General features: G+C 39.3%; 1 protein-coding gene across 1 annotated transcript in view; it reads right to left on the reverse strand.

The window, feature by feature from the left end:
* LOC124111886 overlaps positions 1 to 5,790 on the reverse strand; it is a 55,277-nt gene extending 49,487 nt beyond the window's left edge. Inside the window, exon 1 of the mRNA XM_046471765.2 lies at positions 5,565 to 5,790. The gene's annotated coding sequence lies outside the window, so the exon portion shown is untranslated. The remainder of the gene's footprint in view (positions 1 to 5,564) is intronic.
* Between the last annotated feature and the right edge of the window lie 9,958 nt (positions 5,791 to 15,748).

Here is a 15,748-nt window from a genome sequence, read left to right on the forward strand (position 1 = left end):
CGGAAATTGAATGTTCATCTTAATTGTTATTGTTGAACATGTAATATATTTTTAAAGAAATATAACAGTGACATAATAACTACACTTTATGTGAGCGCGAGTAGCTTTTTTGGAATGAGATGAATAAGTCTTAAAAAGTTGTAAGCTTCTTCACAACCGTGTAACTATGAATTGACTTTATTGGGTAATCAAAAAAGAGATAGGACCTAAAATAGCCAAATTTCATACGATTTCACTTGTCCATCATCTTGGATGCAAGGCGAAAACATTTCAGCGCGTTTGAAGCCACTGAGAATGCCCCCTGCAGAGTTGGACGAAGTGTGTTATCAAACCTCACAGCATTGTTTTTTTGACTGACTGTAGCGTCAAAACAAACTCATTCATTTACTTGAACTGAATGTTTATCTTAATTGTTATGGATAGTCACGGATCCATGATCGGAGTTATTAGATAGAAATAAACTAAGTAATAATAGGATTACCAGAAAAACGGGGTTTTACACACAAGCCAATAAACTTCGCTCATTAACACCAGAGTAAGTCAGTACAAGATTGAAAACTGCCCCATAATTATGTATGACATGCTTGTCGGGTATTGCTACATATATATGTGAAAACAAAGCAAAACTGATGAAAGTTAACAATAAACGTCGTGTATACGTGTTATATCGTCACTGCAAAAATAATGATTGTTTGTCTTTAGTATTTACATTCAAATACGTTATATCTGTATTAGCGATATTGTCTTTGTTCCACCGGTGAGTCATCGTTAGTATAATTGTATTTCTGAAGACATCACGATACAGTTTTTACGATGCATCACGTCTGCACTAGCGCTTGATAACAGCCTTGTGTTTGGGTGTTTCAGTGGTTTAAATCGCTGCTCTTGATATTGTTGATTAAACTTTGATACTATGAACAATATAATGTTATGTGAGAGGTTGACTTTAGAACGGTAACATACTAATAGTGTATAGGATGACATAAACAGAACAATGAGAAGTTCGTCCAGATTAGTGTATAGGCAACATTTAATAATTAAAATAATTACATTCAACAACTCCCCTTTTAAGTCAATTTTCCTGACTTATAAGTAAATACAAGAACAATCGGCCGGAATACAATGTATAGTTCTTGTCCACTTCCATATGACTATATAGCATACAATAAGCTATCGGGTCCCGTTTAGATCGGTTTGGGTGGCAGCCTAGATAGCCATAGAATAGTTTCATCTTGGAATCTCCCATATCACTGGGGATCCTCTTCAATTTAAATGGAGTTACTCGTTACGATTCCGAACCTTCACGTGACTGTGTTTATGAACCATTGTCAAATAGTGGTGACATTAAATCTAGGAAACAATACGCGAAATCGCGCATGCACAGAACGGAAAATTTGGTCAAGGCATTAAGTAATCCGCATGCGCAGAACGATTGATTTCAGTACTTCCGCTAAGCGCTTCGAGTGCAGCGTCAAACGCGGGCCTGTAATCTAACACGCGGGGACTGACCAATGAAATCTGAGAAGTAGAAATACCGGTAGACGCTGTTGCTTGATTGACAATGTCAATCAAGAAAGGGAGGAGCTTAACGCTATCGTTCTCTCCCAGTAAATTCCGATGTCAAATAACGACGTTATTTGGACGGAAAAACGATGGTTTGAAAACGTCCAAATAACGTCGTTTTTCCGTCCAATGACCATATACGGAAAAAAACGACGTTTTCGTGTTTGCAGTGTTTGCATCCAAGAATACAGTGGCCATAACTTTCTTCACCTGATCATGAAGGCTTGAAGTTCTTTGGTGCCGAAAAAGTGGAATGGTGCCAGTCTTAAACATAGCTGCCGAACATTCAACAGTGGAATAGCTAGGACACTTATCCTTATACGCTTGTGACATGCGGTCACGAATGTTCCGGGGAGTATTGGTTTCTAAAGTCAAAAACTTAATGACTGTTAGGTACTCGTTCGTTTCCTTGTTTGTGTCCATTTGGACCCCTATCACGTTTAACTGGCTGTCACTAATATACAAACAGACCAAATACACTTGCAATGAACTATTCAAACAATGTCATACATTGATTACTTCACTTTGTTGTGGCCCATAGTTGAAAGTTAGTCAAGTATATAACATTTTTTAACCATTTCTCGTATTTCTAAATAGTGTGCCTCTTATCTATTTAACATCTTAACAAAGGCGTCAGATGAAAGACTGGTAGTTTTCAATGTCCTATCAGCATTCCGTTTCTTGAGATGCACAGAAAACCCTGTGTGCGCCTGGAATAGCTGATGGTAGAGTGTTCACTGCACAACCCCAAGTATGCTGGGGTAGAGTGAGCATAGGCAAGGTATCCTTGGAATACACACCAACGATACGTTTACGTAAAACTGTCAATAGCGCTCTTCTTTGGTCAATTTCTATCACAGCCGGAGTCTGTGCAAATAGGATGACATTTGTTGTTGTCAAAAGCACTGTTGAATAAAATGTACAGCCGCACGTTTCCATGTTTAGATACTCTCCCCCCAGAGTAATAATTCCAGATTAAACACAATGAGATTATTTCCGAGTTGAAACGAAGTTCCAGGTACATGTTTACATCCACGAGATGGAGCCAAGGTTGAACTCACAATATCACCAAGCCTTGTCGCTGCCCGGTAGGTGAGACACATCACTGTATTCTACATTGTTGGTAACTGAAATTAACTGTCCGGGCCCGAAACTGAAGTTCCGGATAAAAGAAGCATAATATGTAGTATTTATTTCATTTCACATAAATTGTCCGGTAGGCGATTGTTCCAGTGAATTGGGTCCGAAAAAGCGGAGTTACACTGTATACAATTTCCCAGTTACCCTAGAACAGATTATCGTCTGCTTCCATCAGTCTTCCCGGGACACAGATTTAACGTTTGAACCTTGAAGGTTGGAAAGGTTTTCCCATAACTTCCATTTACTGCTTCTCCTTTTACCAAACCTACCACTTAACCCACGTGGGCCAGGTATCGAGGAACAGATTGTCTAACGTGATCGGCATCTGACAAGCCGCTACACTAGCCATTCTAACTTCTACCCTTGCATAAGGATAACAGGCGCTCTTGCTTCCGAATAGGTTATTATGTACTAAGATAAGTGTATTGTTCATTTTCAACTTGAATACATCTATGGTGTACTCTTTTACTTTTTCACCAGACATCAGAGAAAAGGGAGCGCTGTATCTGAACATTTTGACATTGATATCATCTCCATTAACAAAGTGACATCCAAAGTTAAACACATCTTCGTACAATGGACCCACACACGTTAAGGTTTTACTACCCTCTATAAATCTACCTCTATTCACAAGTCTAGCGTTTCCACCTGATACAAAGTCGGTGGATCATGTCAGCGTCCGTAACCCTAGTAGACCTCTTGTACGCCTGAGCTGGACAGTCTGCTCATTGCTGTGTTTGTGTTGTCAGAGCAGGTATTCCGCTCATTGTGCAATTGTTGTTTATTGTTTACATGTTGTGCATAAAGCCTTCCGGGACAGTGATGTCGATTTTGTCCTTTATTCCCCCAAGAGCTAATTCCCCGTCAACATGCACGTTGACAACTGGTGTTAGAATCCTGCTGGAGTAACTCTTGAGTTTACTCCCGATCCAGTAACCTCTCTGTATGCCTACCACCCTGTATGCCTACCATCATTAACTCGAGCCATGAAGAAACAAGATTGAAGAAAACAACAGGAATCTCTCCGAATCTCTCAAGATTTCGTTCATACACAGGACCAAGGAAGCATAAACGCCTATCCCGCAGTGATCCTGACCACAGCCATCATGATGCAGATCATACAGAAACCGCCTCACGGGCACCTACAAGATGGACACTGTGTACAAGACATCTCATTGGGACTTACTAATTTGTGTTTACTTACATGGACTCAATCCAGGATATATGATGTGTGACTGTTGATAAGTGCAACCAGGTATGTTTAATCAAAGCCAGTATATTAATGCCAAAATGTGTCTTTCCAAAATTAATTTTTATATGTGCAATATACTCCAATTCCATGTTTAGTCACGCTAGATCTTTGAAGTTATTGTGAAGGGAATCTTTGAAATGTCTCTAGGCCACGCCAGACATACCCGAAAGCAGAGACCATATAATAGATAATCTATTATATGGTCTCTGCCGAAAGTTAGACTCGTAATTTCAAAAATCTAAACGACCAAATTTGTCATTCGTTACAAGTTTTTAATGTGCACAGTTTGGTACAAAATTTAAAGTATGGTCTTGGACTTTGAATTCAGATTAGGGATTTACTTGGGTTATCCACCCACACACATGTATATTGTATGTCAGTATTAAGTAATTAACAGCACAGCGGTATTCAGCATTTCAGAATTTTGATGTCGGAATTAAGGATTATTATTTTCCTTGGGCATAGCACCCATAACATATGGGCAAGCTCCGTTAAAGACACGGGAAGAGCACCCATTGTACTTAAAAGGGCAAACGTACCCACAAGTACCGTTTGAGTCGCACGATAAGTTAGACTCCTGGTTTCAAATTTCTTTATGTGAAATATTTGCTGAGATGTTTAATTTGTACTTTTTATGACATTACTCATTATCATTATTCAGTACTGAGTCGCACCGCCAAACCAGACTCCTGAGTTCAAAGAACCTCAATAATATATTTATTGAATCTGTCCAAAGCGGTAATTAACTCGTAGTGAATTTGCACATTACAAAGATCACTTTCAAACTGGCACTTCATCAAATTGGCTAGATGATCACTTTCATACCGTCATTGCATAGGTATATTTGTTGCACAAAAATTTCAACGATATCATGAATTCATCTAACTGATTTTGTTCACATTTTGCACTATTGTTTCCGTTGGTGAACAAGTTCACACATATCAATTTGGACTTGTCAAAGCTTGGGGTCCAAGCTTCACGGAACGGAGGGAAGTTGTCATAGCGACTGATTTATGACTACCATTGTCTGCAGTACATTTGACTTCAAGGGCAAATTACCCTGTAGCCATGTCTCCATAACTTAATTGTCATTACGTTTTAGGCGCTAATCCCCGTTGTTAATCCTCACCAAGATTTCATTGTATTTTGACTGTCAGTCAGCCTGGACTACCATATCACTTCCCTTTAACTAACACTGCTTTTTATAGTATGGCATTTATTGCCCTAATTGATCATCCCATGAACTGTGTTTGTTAATCACGCCCATATGTCCAAAGCAACGTCGTTGTCTCTTTGTCTGTCCATTGTTGTTCATAACTATATATGTGCTACCATTACACAGTTACTACGGTGTTAGTCAGGCTTGGTATTCCGAGTGCTGGCAATACTCTTTGTAGGGGTAGACCATATTACTCAAACCCGCCAGCTGTCCTTGCAAATACACAGCCACTTGAGACCAGAGAGATTGCATGAACGGTTGACTTAAGCCACAAGTTCGTCTGTAGTCTGTGCATATTTTTGTGACGGGTGCCACCGGTGTGTGTAAAAGATGTGTTCAGTTGGCGGAAAAAAAGGTGTCATTCGCTGAAAGCAAAGCCATCGTACTCACCTACAAGTAGGCTGTGTCAGGACGAAGGGTAGTCCTCATACTAGCAACACATTGCTACACAACGACATTATTGACACTGACCATGTGCCTTATTTTGTCTCCTCACATAGAATATCACTATCCTTTCGTTTCTTCTCGTGATTTTAGTGAACGAAAACAACCATTTGTAAAATCGTCCGTCTGGTATTCAACTTGAGTTGTGTCACGTGACTCAGTCTGGCCAGTCGCTGTGTCCTTTAGAAACCTTTGAGTCGATATGAGACGGTCTATCACTGTTTGACAGTGCGTAAAATTTGTTATAACCCCGGAGAGTCTGCATCTTTTGTTGAAAGAAGGAAGGCAAGGGAGGGTGTAGATTGTTATAATAGAGGATTCTAGTTTCAACTGACAATTGAAGTAAGTTTAATTTCATCCAACTTTGAATTGGCAAGTGAACTCAAATTCGCTTAATATAATTAACCATCACCGTCAAAGATGAACTTGTCACTTAACATGTTTCCGTCGCTGATCACTTAGGTATCCTTGTTATATTCTTATTTGAAATGTCGCTGATCACTTAGGTATCCTTGGCAGGCTTTGACACGGCCCCCAAGATTGTCACAACAGAGACATGGTGAAGCGACCGTTATGTGAGGGTGTCGCGGGAGTAAACTGTACAGACAGATAAGAGAGACCATTTAATAACTGCATGCCACAAAGTACATGTCATGTTGTCGTGTTTTTTGTTAGTGACAGGCGTAGTTTACGTTCACCTTTTCGCGAACCTCTGGTATGAAATCTACTTGATAGTGATTCATAGGCTTTAAACACATTCTTTTGCAAAACATATTGTCGCTCGGCCGCTGCCTTCCTGGTTGAGGTCGGAGATAAGAAACACACACAAAAAGTAAGGATGTCCTGATCGAGGGATGGGGGAGAACCACAATCACCTTTTGTGCCATAAGTAGAAAATATACATGTACACACTGTTTGTCATTGAAAACAACTGTTGTAAGCACCTTATCTGGCAAGAATGGTCGCGGAGATGATAAACCGAGCTATATACACCTCAATATATCAAATTTTGGTTTTAATATATGGAGGGGGTAAAGGGATATATTTAATGAACGTTTCAATTACTATTCACAAAACCGAACACATTCGGTGTTCCAAGGGAAGCAACTCTGATCGACAACTAGACCTCGTAGACTGTACTCCTGTGAACACGGTAAGCTTGCGTCACGTACCAACCCTGGAACATACACGTTTTTTATTTGTTTTATTTGTTGCATTTCATATAGTTTTTACAAAACAGAAAAACAGTGACACCCTTACAAAAAGGTGTATCTCATGACGTATATTTATAGAATCTGTCTAAATTCCCACTCCTAAGTGCTGTGCAGTTCATTCTGGGAGATCTGGAGAGATGGAATATGCTCTTCTTCTTTACATGAGAAAATATGTTTTTTTCCAAAGAGTGATTATAAGATTTAATGGGTCATTACTTCTGAATTGGTATCCAGGCAAAACATGTCGTTTGGTGATGTTTGCTTGATTTGAGGGCTGGTATTTAGCCAAAGTTCCAGTGCTGCCCAGATCGTTTGTATTTTGCTGCAATCCCAAATTAAATGTTCAGTCGTTTCTATGTGTGTGTCACAAAGACTACATGTATTGCTGTCTCCCATTTTACATTATTATTAGAAGGTAGGAAGTGGTGGAGAAATTTTGTATTGAAACCATTGAAGCTCAGTATCTACAGTGCACCTGAAGGGTATGCTGTTATACTTTTGTCCAGTTCTCTGAAGATATTTCTACTTTTAAAATATTTTCCCACATTTACACAATGTTTTTTAACTAAACATTTGTGAAAGTATTGAGTACCTTTTTCACATTTTTGTAGGTGTTGTATATTAAAGGATCTAATGGGATTTAAGAGGGGTCTCAAGTTCTTCCACTTAATGCTTTTGTTTCTGCAGTATTGTTTTATGGAGTTTATAATGCCCATGTATGTCAAGAAATTTGTTTGTAAATTAAATTTCTTAACAAAAGATTCAAAGGATAGAAGTTTACCTTCGTCTTCCAACAAGTCATTTACATAACGTATGCCTTTTCTGTACTACAATTTTCATAGAACACACAATTCTCATTAAACACTGGAACCTGATGACCTTACGCGATTCGTCTGCAAACACTGTGAAGAGTTTACAAAATAAGTAAATAAACTATCGTGCCACTGGATTTTCTTGTCCATCAATCACTTGCTTGTCTGGTTTGTTTACAGGAATAATGCATAGTAAAAAAATACTTACTTTTAAAATGCAAATTGTGTGAATGGCGGGTGCTACCGGTAGAACAGGACATGCCCATCCTTTTCGGGAATCCCTGGTGTCATCACTGATTTTCAGGGGTCAATTCATATAATTTTCACAGCTATTTCGCCCTTTACGCATATTGGAGTCAAGACTGGTGATTCTCTTGCATTGGGCTTTTATATTTATTATGTATCAGTCATGTTTGGTACCAGGAATGATGTCACCGGTCAGTTGGGAGTAGCAGTTCCTTGGGTGAGAACAGGTCTTCAGCAACCCATGCTTGCCGTGAAAGGCGACGTTGATTGTTGTAAGAGGCGACTAACGGGATCGGGTGGTCAGGCTTGCTGACTTGGTTGATGCATGGGGGGAAATATTAAACCTAGTCTAGGTGTATATATTCTGGATATTTCACTGAGTGTAAATTTATCCTTTCATGTTTATGAATGAAACAATATATGTAAATTGTAACATACTATTGTATATACTGTATATCCTAAAGTGATAGAAGCCGTAATTAACATCACGACATCCACAGAGCCACATGGATGGGCCTTAACATTTGGTGTATATTGTAAGACGAAGATGTGCGGATGAGATTAATTCATCTTCTGTGCGAAGAATTAAGACATCAACATGAGTATGAGGTGAGGTGAAATGGGGTTTCCAAGATCATTGCACATTTATAGCGACGTGCATGCACGCTCGCGCGCGCGTGCGTGTGTGTACTAGTCCGACCAGTCTTTTTGGTATACGCGTCTATTTCGGGATTTGTTATATTTCCTCTCTACCAACTTAGTCCAATGTATTTTATTTCTTAGCAGCAGAATGTTCTGATAACTGGTGATAACTCATTTTTATGTATATGTATGTACTGTGATATTTCTCATTTTTACTCATATGTATGTGACGTCCTGCGTGTCTCGTAGGCCATAATGGTCGGACACTGTACACACTATTTGTGTATTTTTATTGTCATTGTTGTACAGTTGTGACACGTAAATAAAATAATTTTCTTCTTCTTCTTCTTCTTCTTCTTCTTCTTCTTCTTCTGTGTTAAGTGTTCTTCTGTGGGCGCTTATGATAAGAGGGGATACTCCGAATGTTTGCTGAATATATTTAACAGACAAAGGGCATAGAATTTCGGTGCATTTGGAAGCATATTGAACCAGTTAGGTATTTAGATATTTGAAATGTTAAATAAGTATTAAAATGCACTTTTTAAAATAACAGTATTGAACTGGTTTGCACTATAACATATGTTACAAGCAAGTATATGGGACAGAATACTGTGTTTTTTAAATAAGATGGCCAGAAACTATAGATCGGCACTAGCCAAGTTTAGATGTGGCTTATAATTTTTTAGATATACCTGATATCGACAAACTTTGTTTAATTTTCAGTGACTCCAGTGTGTGTTTTATACTTGCCAAAGTCTGCTTTTAAAATTCGTAATCGTAGAAAGCATTTTTTATATGGATAACGTTTTACTATATCATCTTCGTATCATTTATGTATAAATGTTATGATAATTTGTCTCTCATAATTCTATTGAATGGTTCTGTACATTCTATCTATGTCAAGTTGTACAAAGCTGTTTTACGTATGTACAGAAGTGAGGCACTAATAAACTACTGTCTGTCTGTTATAACGTTAGATTAGAAAGGAGAAACATGAAAGTGTTTTATGATACACGAGATTTGGGAACACTGGCATGAACAATAAACATGCATGGAAGGGTAAAGAGAAAATGGTGGAGACAAATTGAAGTAGATTTCAATTAATATGCTACTAAACAACTTTCCTGTGCACAAGCGGTTCCCAAGGATAGGTTATAGACAACACAAATTTGTTTGACTGTTTTGAGTTGTAGACTGACAAATATCTTGTTGTACAGTGTTTTTCATGCTATAGTATTGAAACAGTCCTTTTCAAGGGACCGTTTATGCCTAGAATTGTTACGGGGAATTAACTCCGGGATCTCCACGCCTTCAAAAACAGACAGAGAGGTTCTCAGGCGAAATGCAGGAATTTTTATTTAATTTAATTGATAAATAAGTAAAGTACATTACTGGTGCCTTGTTGAAAATATAACAATGATTACATAGTTGTTGTAACCAGGGTAACTGCGGTACAGATACCTGGGGTTTAAGCCGGGCGTCACGGTACGTGCACCACGTGAACAATGGCTGACGGCCGAGCGTGCGTCGAACCGTAGCCTTTACTATAACCAGGTACAGTCCGTTTGACTCCAAATGAGAACGATGAATTGCAAAATAACTCGAAATCCAGAAAAGTGTATGAAACATCAATACGGTACTTGACCATGAATACCCTGTACCCAACAAAATCTGAATTTTCTTTATTTTAAGACCCATGACGGATGAAGTTCGCTTCGAGTGCAGCGTCAAACGCGGGCCTGTAATCTAACACGCGGGGACTGACCAATGAAATCTGAGAAGTAGAAATACCGGTAGACGCTGTTGCTTGATTGACAATGTCAATCAAGAAAGGGAGGAGCTTAACGCTATCGTTCTCTCCCAGTAAATTCCGATGTCAAATAACGACGTTATTTGGACGGAAAAACGATGGTTTGAAAACGTCCAAATAACGTCGTTTTTCCGTCCAATGACCATATACGGAAAAAAACGACGTTTTCGTGTTTGCAGTGTTTGCATCCAAGAATACAGTGGCCATAACTTTCTTCACCTGATCATGAAGGCTTGAAGTTCTTTGGTGCCGAAAAAGTGGAATGGTGCCAGTCTTAAACATAGCTGCCGAACATTCAACAGTGGAATAGCTAGGACACTTATCCTTATACGCTTGTGACATGCGGTCACGAATGTTCCGGGGAGTATTGGTTTCTAAAGTCAAAAACTTAATGACTGTTAGGTACTCGTTCGTTTCCTTGTTTGTGTCCATTTGGACCCCTATCACGTTTAACTGGCTGTCACTAATATACAAACAGACCAAATACACTTGCAATGAACTATTCAAACAATGTCATACATTGATTACTTCACTTTGTTGTGGCCCATAGTTGAAAGTTAGTCAAGTATATAACATTTTTTAACCATTTCTCGTATTTCTAAATAGTGTGCCTCTTATCTATTTAACATCTTAACAAAGGCGTCAGATGAAAGACTGGTAGTTTTCAATGTCCTATCAGCATTCCGTTTCTTGAGATGCACAGAAAACCCTGTGTGCGCCTGGAATAGCTGATGGTAGAGTGTTCACTGCACAACCCCAAGTATGCTGGGGTAGAGTGAGCATAGGCAAGGTATCCTTGGAATACACACCAACGATACGTTTACGTAAAACTGTCAATAGCGCTCTTCTTTGGTCAATTTCTATCACAGCCGGAGTCTGTGCAAATAGGATGACATTTGTTGTTGTCAAAAGCACTGTTGAATAAAATGTACAGCCGCACGTTTCCATGTTTAGATACTCTCCCCCCAGAGTAATAATTCCAGATTAAACACAATGAGATTATTTCCGAGTTGAAACGAAGTTCCAGGTACATGTTTACATCCACGAGATGGAGCCAAGGTTGAACTCACAATATCACCAAGCCTTGTCGCTGCCCGGTAGGTGAGACACATCACTGTATTCTACATTGTTGGTAACTGAAATTAACTGTCCGGGCCCGAAACTGAAGTTCCGGATAAAAGAAGCATAATATGTAGTATTTATTTCATTTCACATAAATTGTCCGGTAGGCGATTGTTCCAGTGAATTGGGTCCGAAAAAGCGGAGTTACACTGTATACAATTTCCCAGTTACCCTAGAACAGATTATCGTCTGCTTCCATCAGTCTTCCCGGGACACAGATTTAACGTTTGAACCTTGAAGGTTGGAAAGGTTTTCCCATAACTTCCATTTACTGCTTCTCCTTTTACCAAACCTACCACTTAACCCACGTGGGCCAGGTATCGAGGAACAGATTGTCTAACGTGATCGGCATCTGACAAGCCGCTACACTAGCCATTCTAACTTCTACCCTTGCATAAGGATAACAGGCGCTCTTGCTTCCGAATAGGTTATTATGTACTAAGATAAGTGTATTGTTCATTTTCAACTTGAATACATCTATGGTGTACTCTTTTACTTTTTCACCAGACATCAGAGAAAAGGGAGCGCTGTATCTGAACATTTTGACATTGATATCATCTCCATTAACAAAGTGACATCCAAAGTTAAACACATCTTCGTACAATGGACCCACACACGTTAAGGTTTTACTACCCTCTATAAATCTACCTCTATTCACAAGTCTAGCGTTTCCACCTGATACAAAGTCGGTGGATCATGTCAGCGTCCGTAACCCTAGTAGACCTCTTGTACGCCTGAGCTGGACAGTCTGCTCATTGCTGTGTTTGTGTTGTCAGAGCAGGTATTCCGCTCATTGTGCAATTGTTGTTTATTGTTTACATGTTGTGCATAAAGCCTTCCGGGACAGTGATGTCGATTTTGTCCTTTATTCCCCCAAGAGCTAATTCCCCGTCAACATGCACGTTGACAACTGGTGTTAGAATCCTGCTGGAGTAACTCTTGAGTTTACTCCCGATCCAGTAACCTCTCTGTATGCCTACCACCCTGTATGCCTACCATCATTAACTCGAGCCATGAAGAAACAAGATTGAAGAAAACAACAGGAATCTCTCCGAATCTCTCAAGATTTCGTTCATACACAGGACCAAGGAAGCATAAACGCCTATCCCGCAGTGATCCTGACCACAGCCATCATGATGCAGATCATACAGAAACCGCCTCACGGGCACCTACAAGATGGACACTGTGTACAAGACATCTCATTGGGACTTACTAATTTGTGTTTACTTACATGGACTCAATCCAGGATATATGATGTGTGACTGTTGATAAGTGCAACCAGGTATGTTTAATCAAAGCCAGTATATTAATGCCAAAATGTGTCTTTCCAAAATTAATTTTTATATGTGCAATATACTCCAATTCCATGTTTAGTCACGCTAGATCTTTGAAGTTATTGTGAAGGGAATCTTTGAAATGTCTCTAGGCCACGCCAGACATACCCGAAAGCAGAGACCATATAATAGATAATCTATTATATGGTCTCTGCCGAAAGTTAGACTCGTAATTTCAAAAATCTAAACGACCAAATTTGTCATTCGTTACAAGTTTTTAATGTGCACAGTTTGGTACAAAATTTAAAGTATGGTCTTGGACTTTGAATTCAGATTAGGGATTTACTTGGGTTATCCACCCACACACATGTATATTGTATGTCAGTATTAAGTAATTAACAGCACAGCGGTATTCAGCATTTCAGAATTTTGATGTCGGAATTAAGGATTATTATTTTCCTTGGGCATAGCACCCATAACATATGGGCAAGCTCCGTTAAAGACACGGGAAGAGCACCCATTGTACTTAAAAGGGCAAACGTACCCACAAGTACCGTTTGAGTCGCACGATAAGTTAGACTCCTGGTTTCAAATTTCTTTATGTGAAATATTTGCTGAGATGTTTAATTTGTACTTTTTATGACATTACTCATTATCATTATTCAGTACTGAGTCGCACCGCCAAACCAGACTCCTGAGTTCAAAGAACCTCAATAATATATTTATTGAATCTGTCCAAAGCGGTAATTAACTCGTAGTGAATTTGCACATTACAAAGATCACTTTCAAACTGGCACTTCATCAAATTGGCTAGATGATCACTTTCATACCGTCATTGCATAGGTATATTTGTTGCACAAAAATTTCAACGATATCATGAATTCATCTAACTGATTTTGTTCACATTTTGCACTATTGTTTCCGTTGGTGAACAAGTTCACACATATCAATTTGGACTTGTCAAAGCTTGGGGTCCAAGCTTCACGGAACGGAGGGAAGTTGTCATAGCGACTGATTTATGACTACCATTGTCTGCAGTACATTTGACTTCAAGGGCAAATTACCCTGTAGCCATGTCTCCATAACTTAATTGTCATTACGTTTTAGGCGCTAATCCCCGTTGTTAATCCTCACCAAGATTTCATTGTATTTTGACTGTCAGTCAGCCTGGACTACCATATCACTTCCCTTTAACTAACACTGCTTTTTATAGTATGGCATTTATTGCCCTAATTGATCATCCCATGAACTGTGTTTGTTAATCACGCCCATATGTCCAAAGCAACGTCGTTGTCTCTTTGTCTGTCCATTGTTGTTCATAACTATATATGTGCTACCATTACACAGTTACTACGGTGTTAGTCAGGCTTGGTATTCCGAGTGCTGGCAATACTCTTTGTAGGGGTAGACCATATTACTCAAACCCGCCAGCTGTCCTTGCAAATACACAGCCACTTGAGACCAGAGAGATTGCATGAACGGTTGACTTAAGCCACAAGTTCGTCTGTAGTCTGTGCATATTTTTGTGACGGGTGCCACCGGTGTGTGTAAAAGATGTGTTCAGTTGGCGGAAAAAAAGGTGTCATTCGCTGAAAGCAAAGCCATCGTACTCACCTACAAGTAGGCTGTGTCAGGACGAAGGGTAGTCCTCATACTAGCAACACATTGCTACACAACGACATTATTGACACTGACCATGTGCCTTATTTTGTCTCCTCACATAGAATATCACTATCCTTTCGTTTCTTCTCGTGATTTTAGTGAACGAAAACAACCATTTGTAAAATCGTCCGTCTGGTATTCAACTTGAGTTGTGTCACGTGACTCAGTCTGGCCAGTCGCTGTGTCCTTTAGAAACCTTTGAGTCGATATGAGACGGTCTATCACTGTTTGACAGTGCGTAAAATTTGTTATAACCCCGGAGAGTCTGCATCTTTTGTTGAAAGAAGGAAGGCAAGGGAGGGTGTAGATTGTTATAATAGAGGATTCTAGTTTCAACTGACAATTGAAGTAAGTTTAATTTCATCCAACTTTGAATTGGCAAGTGAACTCAAATTCGCTTAATATAATTAACCATCACCGTCAAAGATGAACTTGTCACTTAACATGTTTCCGTCGCTGATCACTTAGGTATCCTTGTTATATTCTTATTTGAAATGTCGCTGATCACTTAGGTATCCTTGGCAGGCTTTGACACGGCCCCCAAGATTGTCACAACAGAGACATGGTGAAGCGACCGTTATGTGAGGGTGTCGCGGGAGTAAACTGTACAGACAGATAAGAGAGACCATTTAATAACTGCATGCCACAAAGTACATGTCATGTTGTCGTGTTTTTTGTTAGTGACAGGCGTAGTTTACGTTCACCTTTTCGCGAACCTCTGGTATGAAATCTACTTGATAGTGATTCATAGGCTTTAAACACATTCTTTTGCAAAACATATTGTCGCTCGGCCGCTGCCTTCCTGGTTGAGGTCGGAGATAAGAAACACACACAAAAAGTAAGGATGTCCTGATCGAGGGATGGGGGAGAACCACAATCACCTTTTGTGCCATAAGTAGAAAATATACATGTACACACTGTTTGTCATTGAAAACAACTGTTGTAAGCACCTTATCTGGCAAGAATGGTCGCGGAGATGATAAACCGAGCTATATACACCTCAATATATCAAATTTTGGTTTTAATATATGGAGGGGGTAAAGGGATATATTTAATGAACGTTTCAATTACTATTCACAAAACCGAACACATTCGGTGTTCCAAGGGAAGCAACTCTGATCGACAACTAGACCTCGTAGACTGTACTCCTGTGAACACGGTAAGCTTGCGTCACGTACCAACCCTGGAACATACACGTTTTTTATTTGTTTTATTTGTTGCATTTCATATAGTTTTTACAAAACAGAAAAACAGTGACACCCTTACAAAAAGGTGTATCTCATGACGTATATTTATAGAATCTGTCTAAATTCCCACTCCTAAGTGCTGTGCAGTTCATTCTGGGAGA

The sequence above is a fragment of the Haliotis rufescens genome, unplaced genomic scaffold (genome assembly GCF_023055435.1).
Source record: "Haliotis rufescens isolate VD_foot unplaced genomic scaffold, xgHalRufe1.0.p SCAF_2, whole genome shotgun sequence".
Taxonomy (NCBI): Eukaryota; Metazoa; Mollusca; class Gastropoda; order Lepetellida; family Haliotidae; genus Haliotis; species Haliotis rufescens.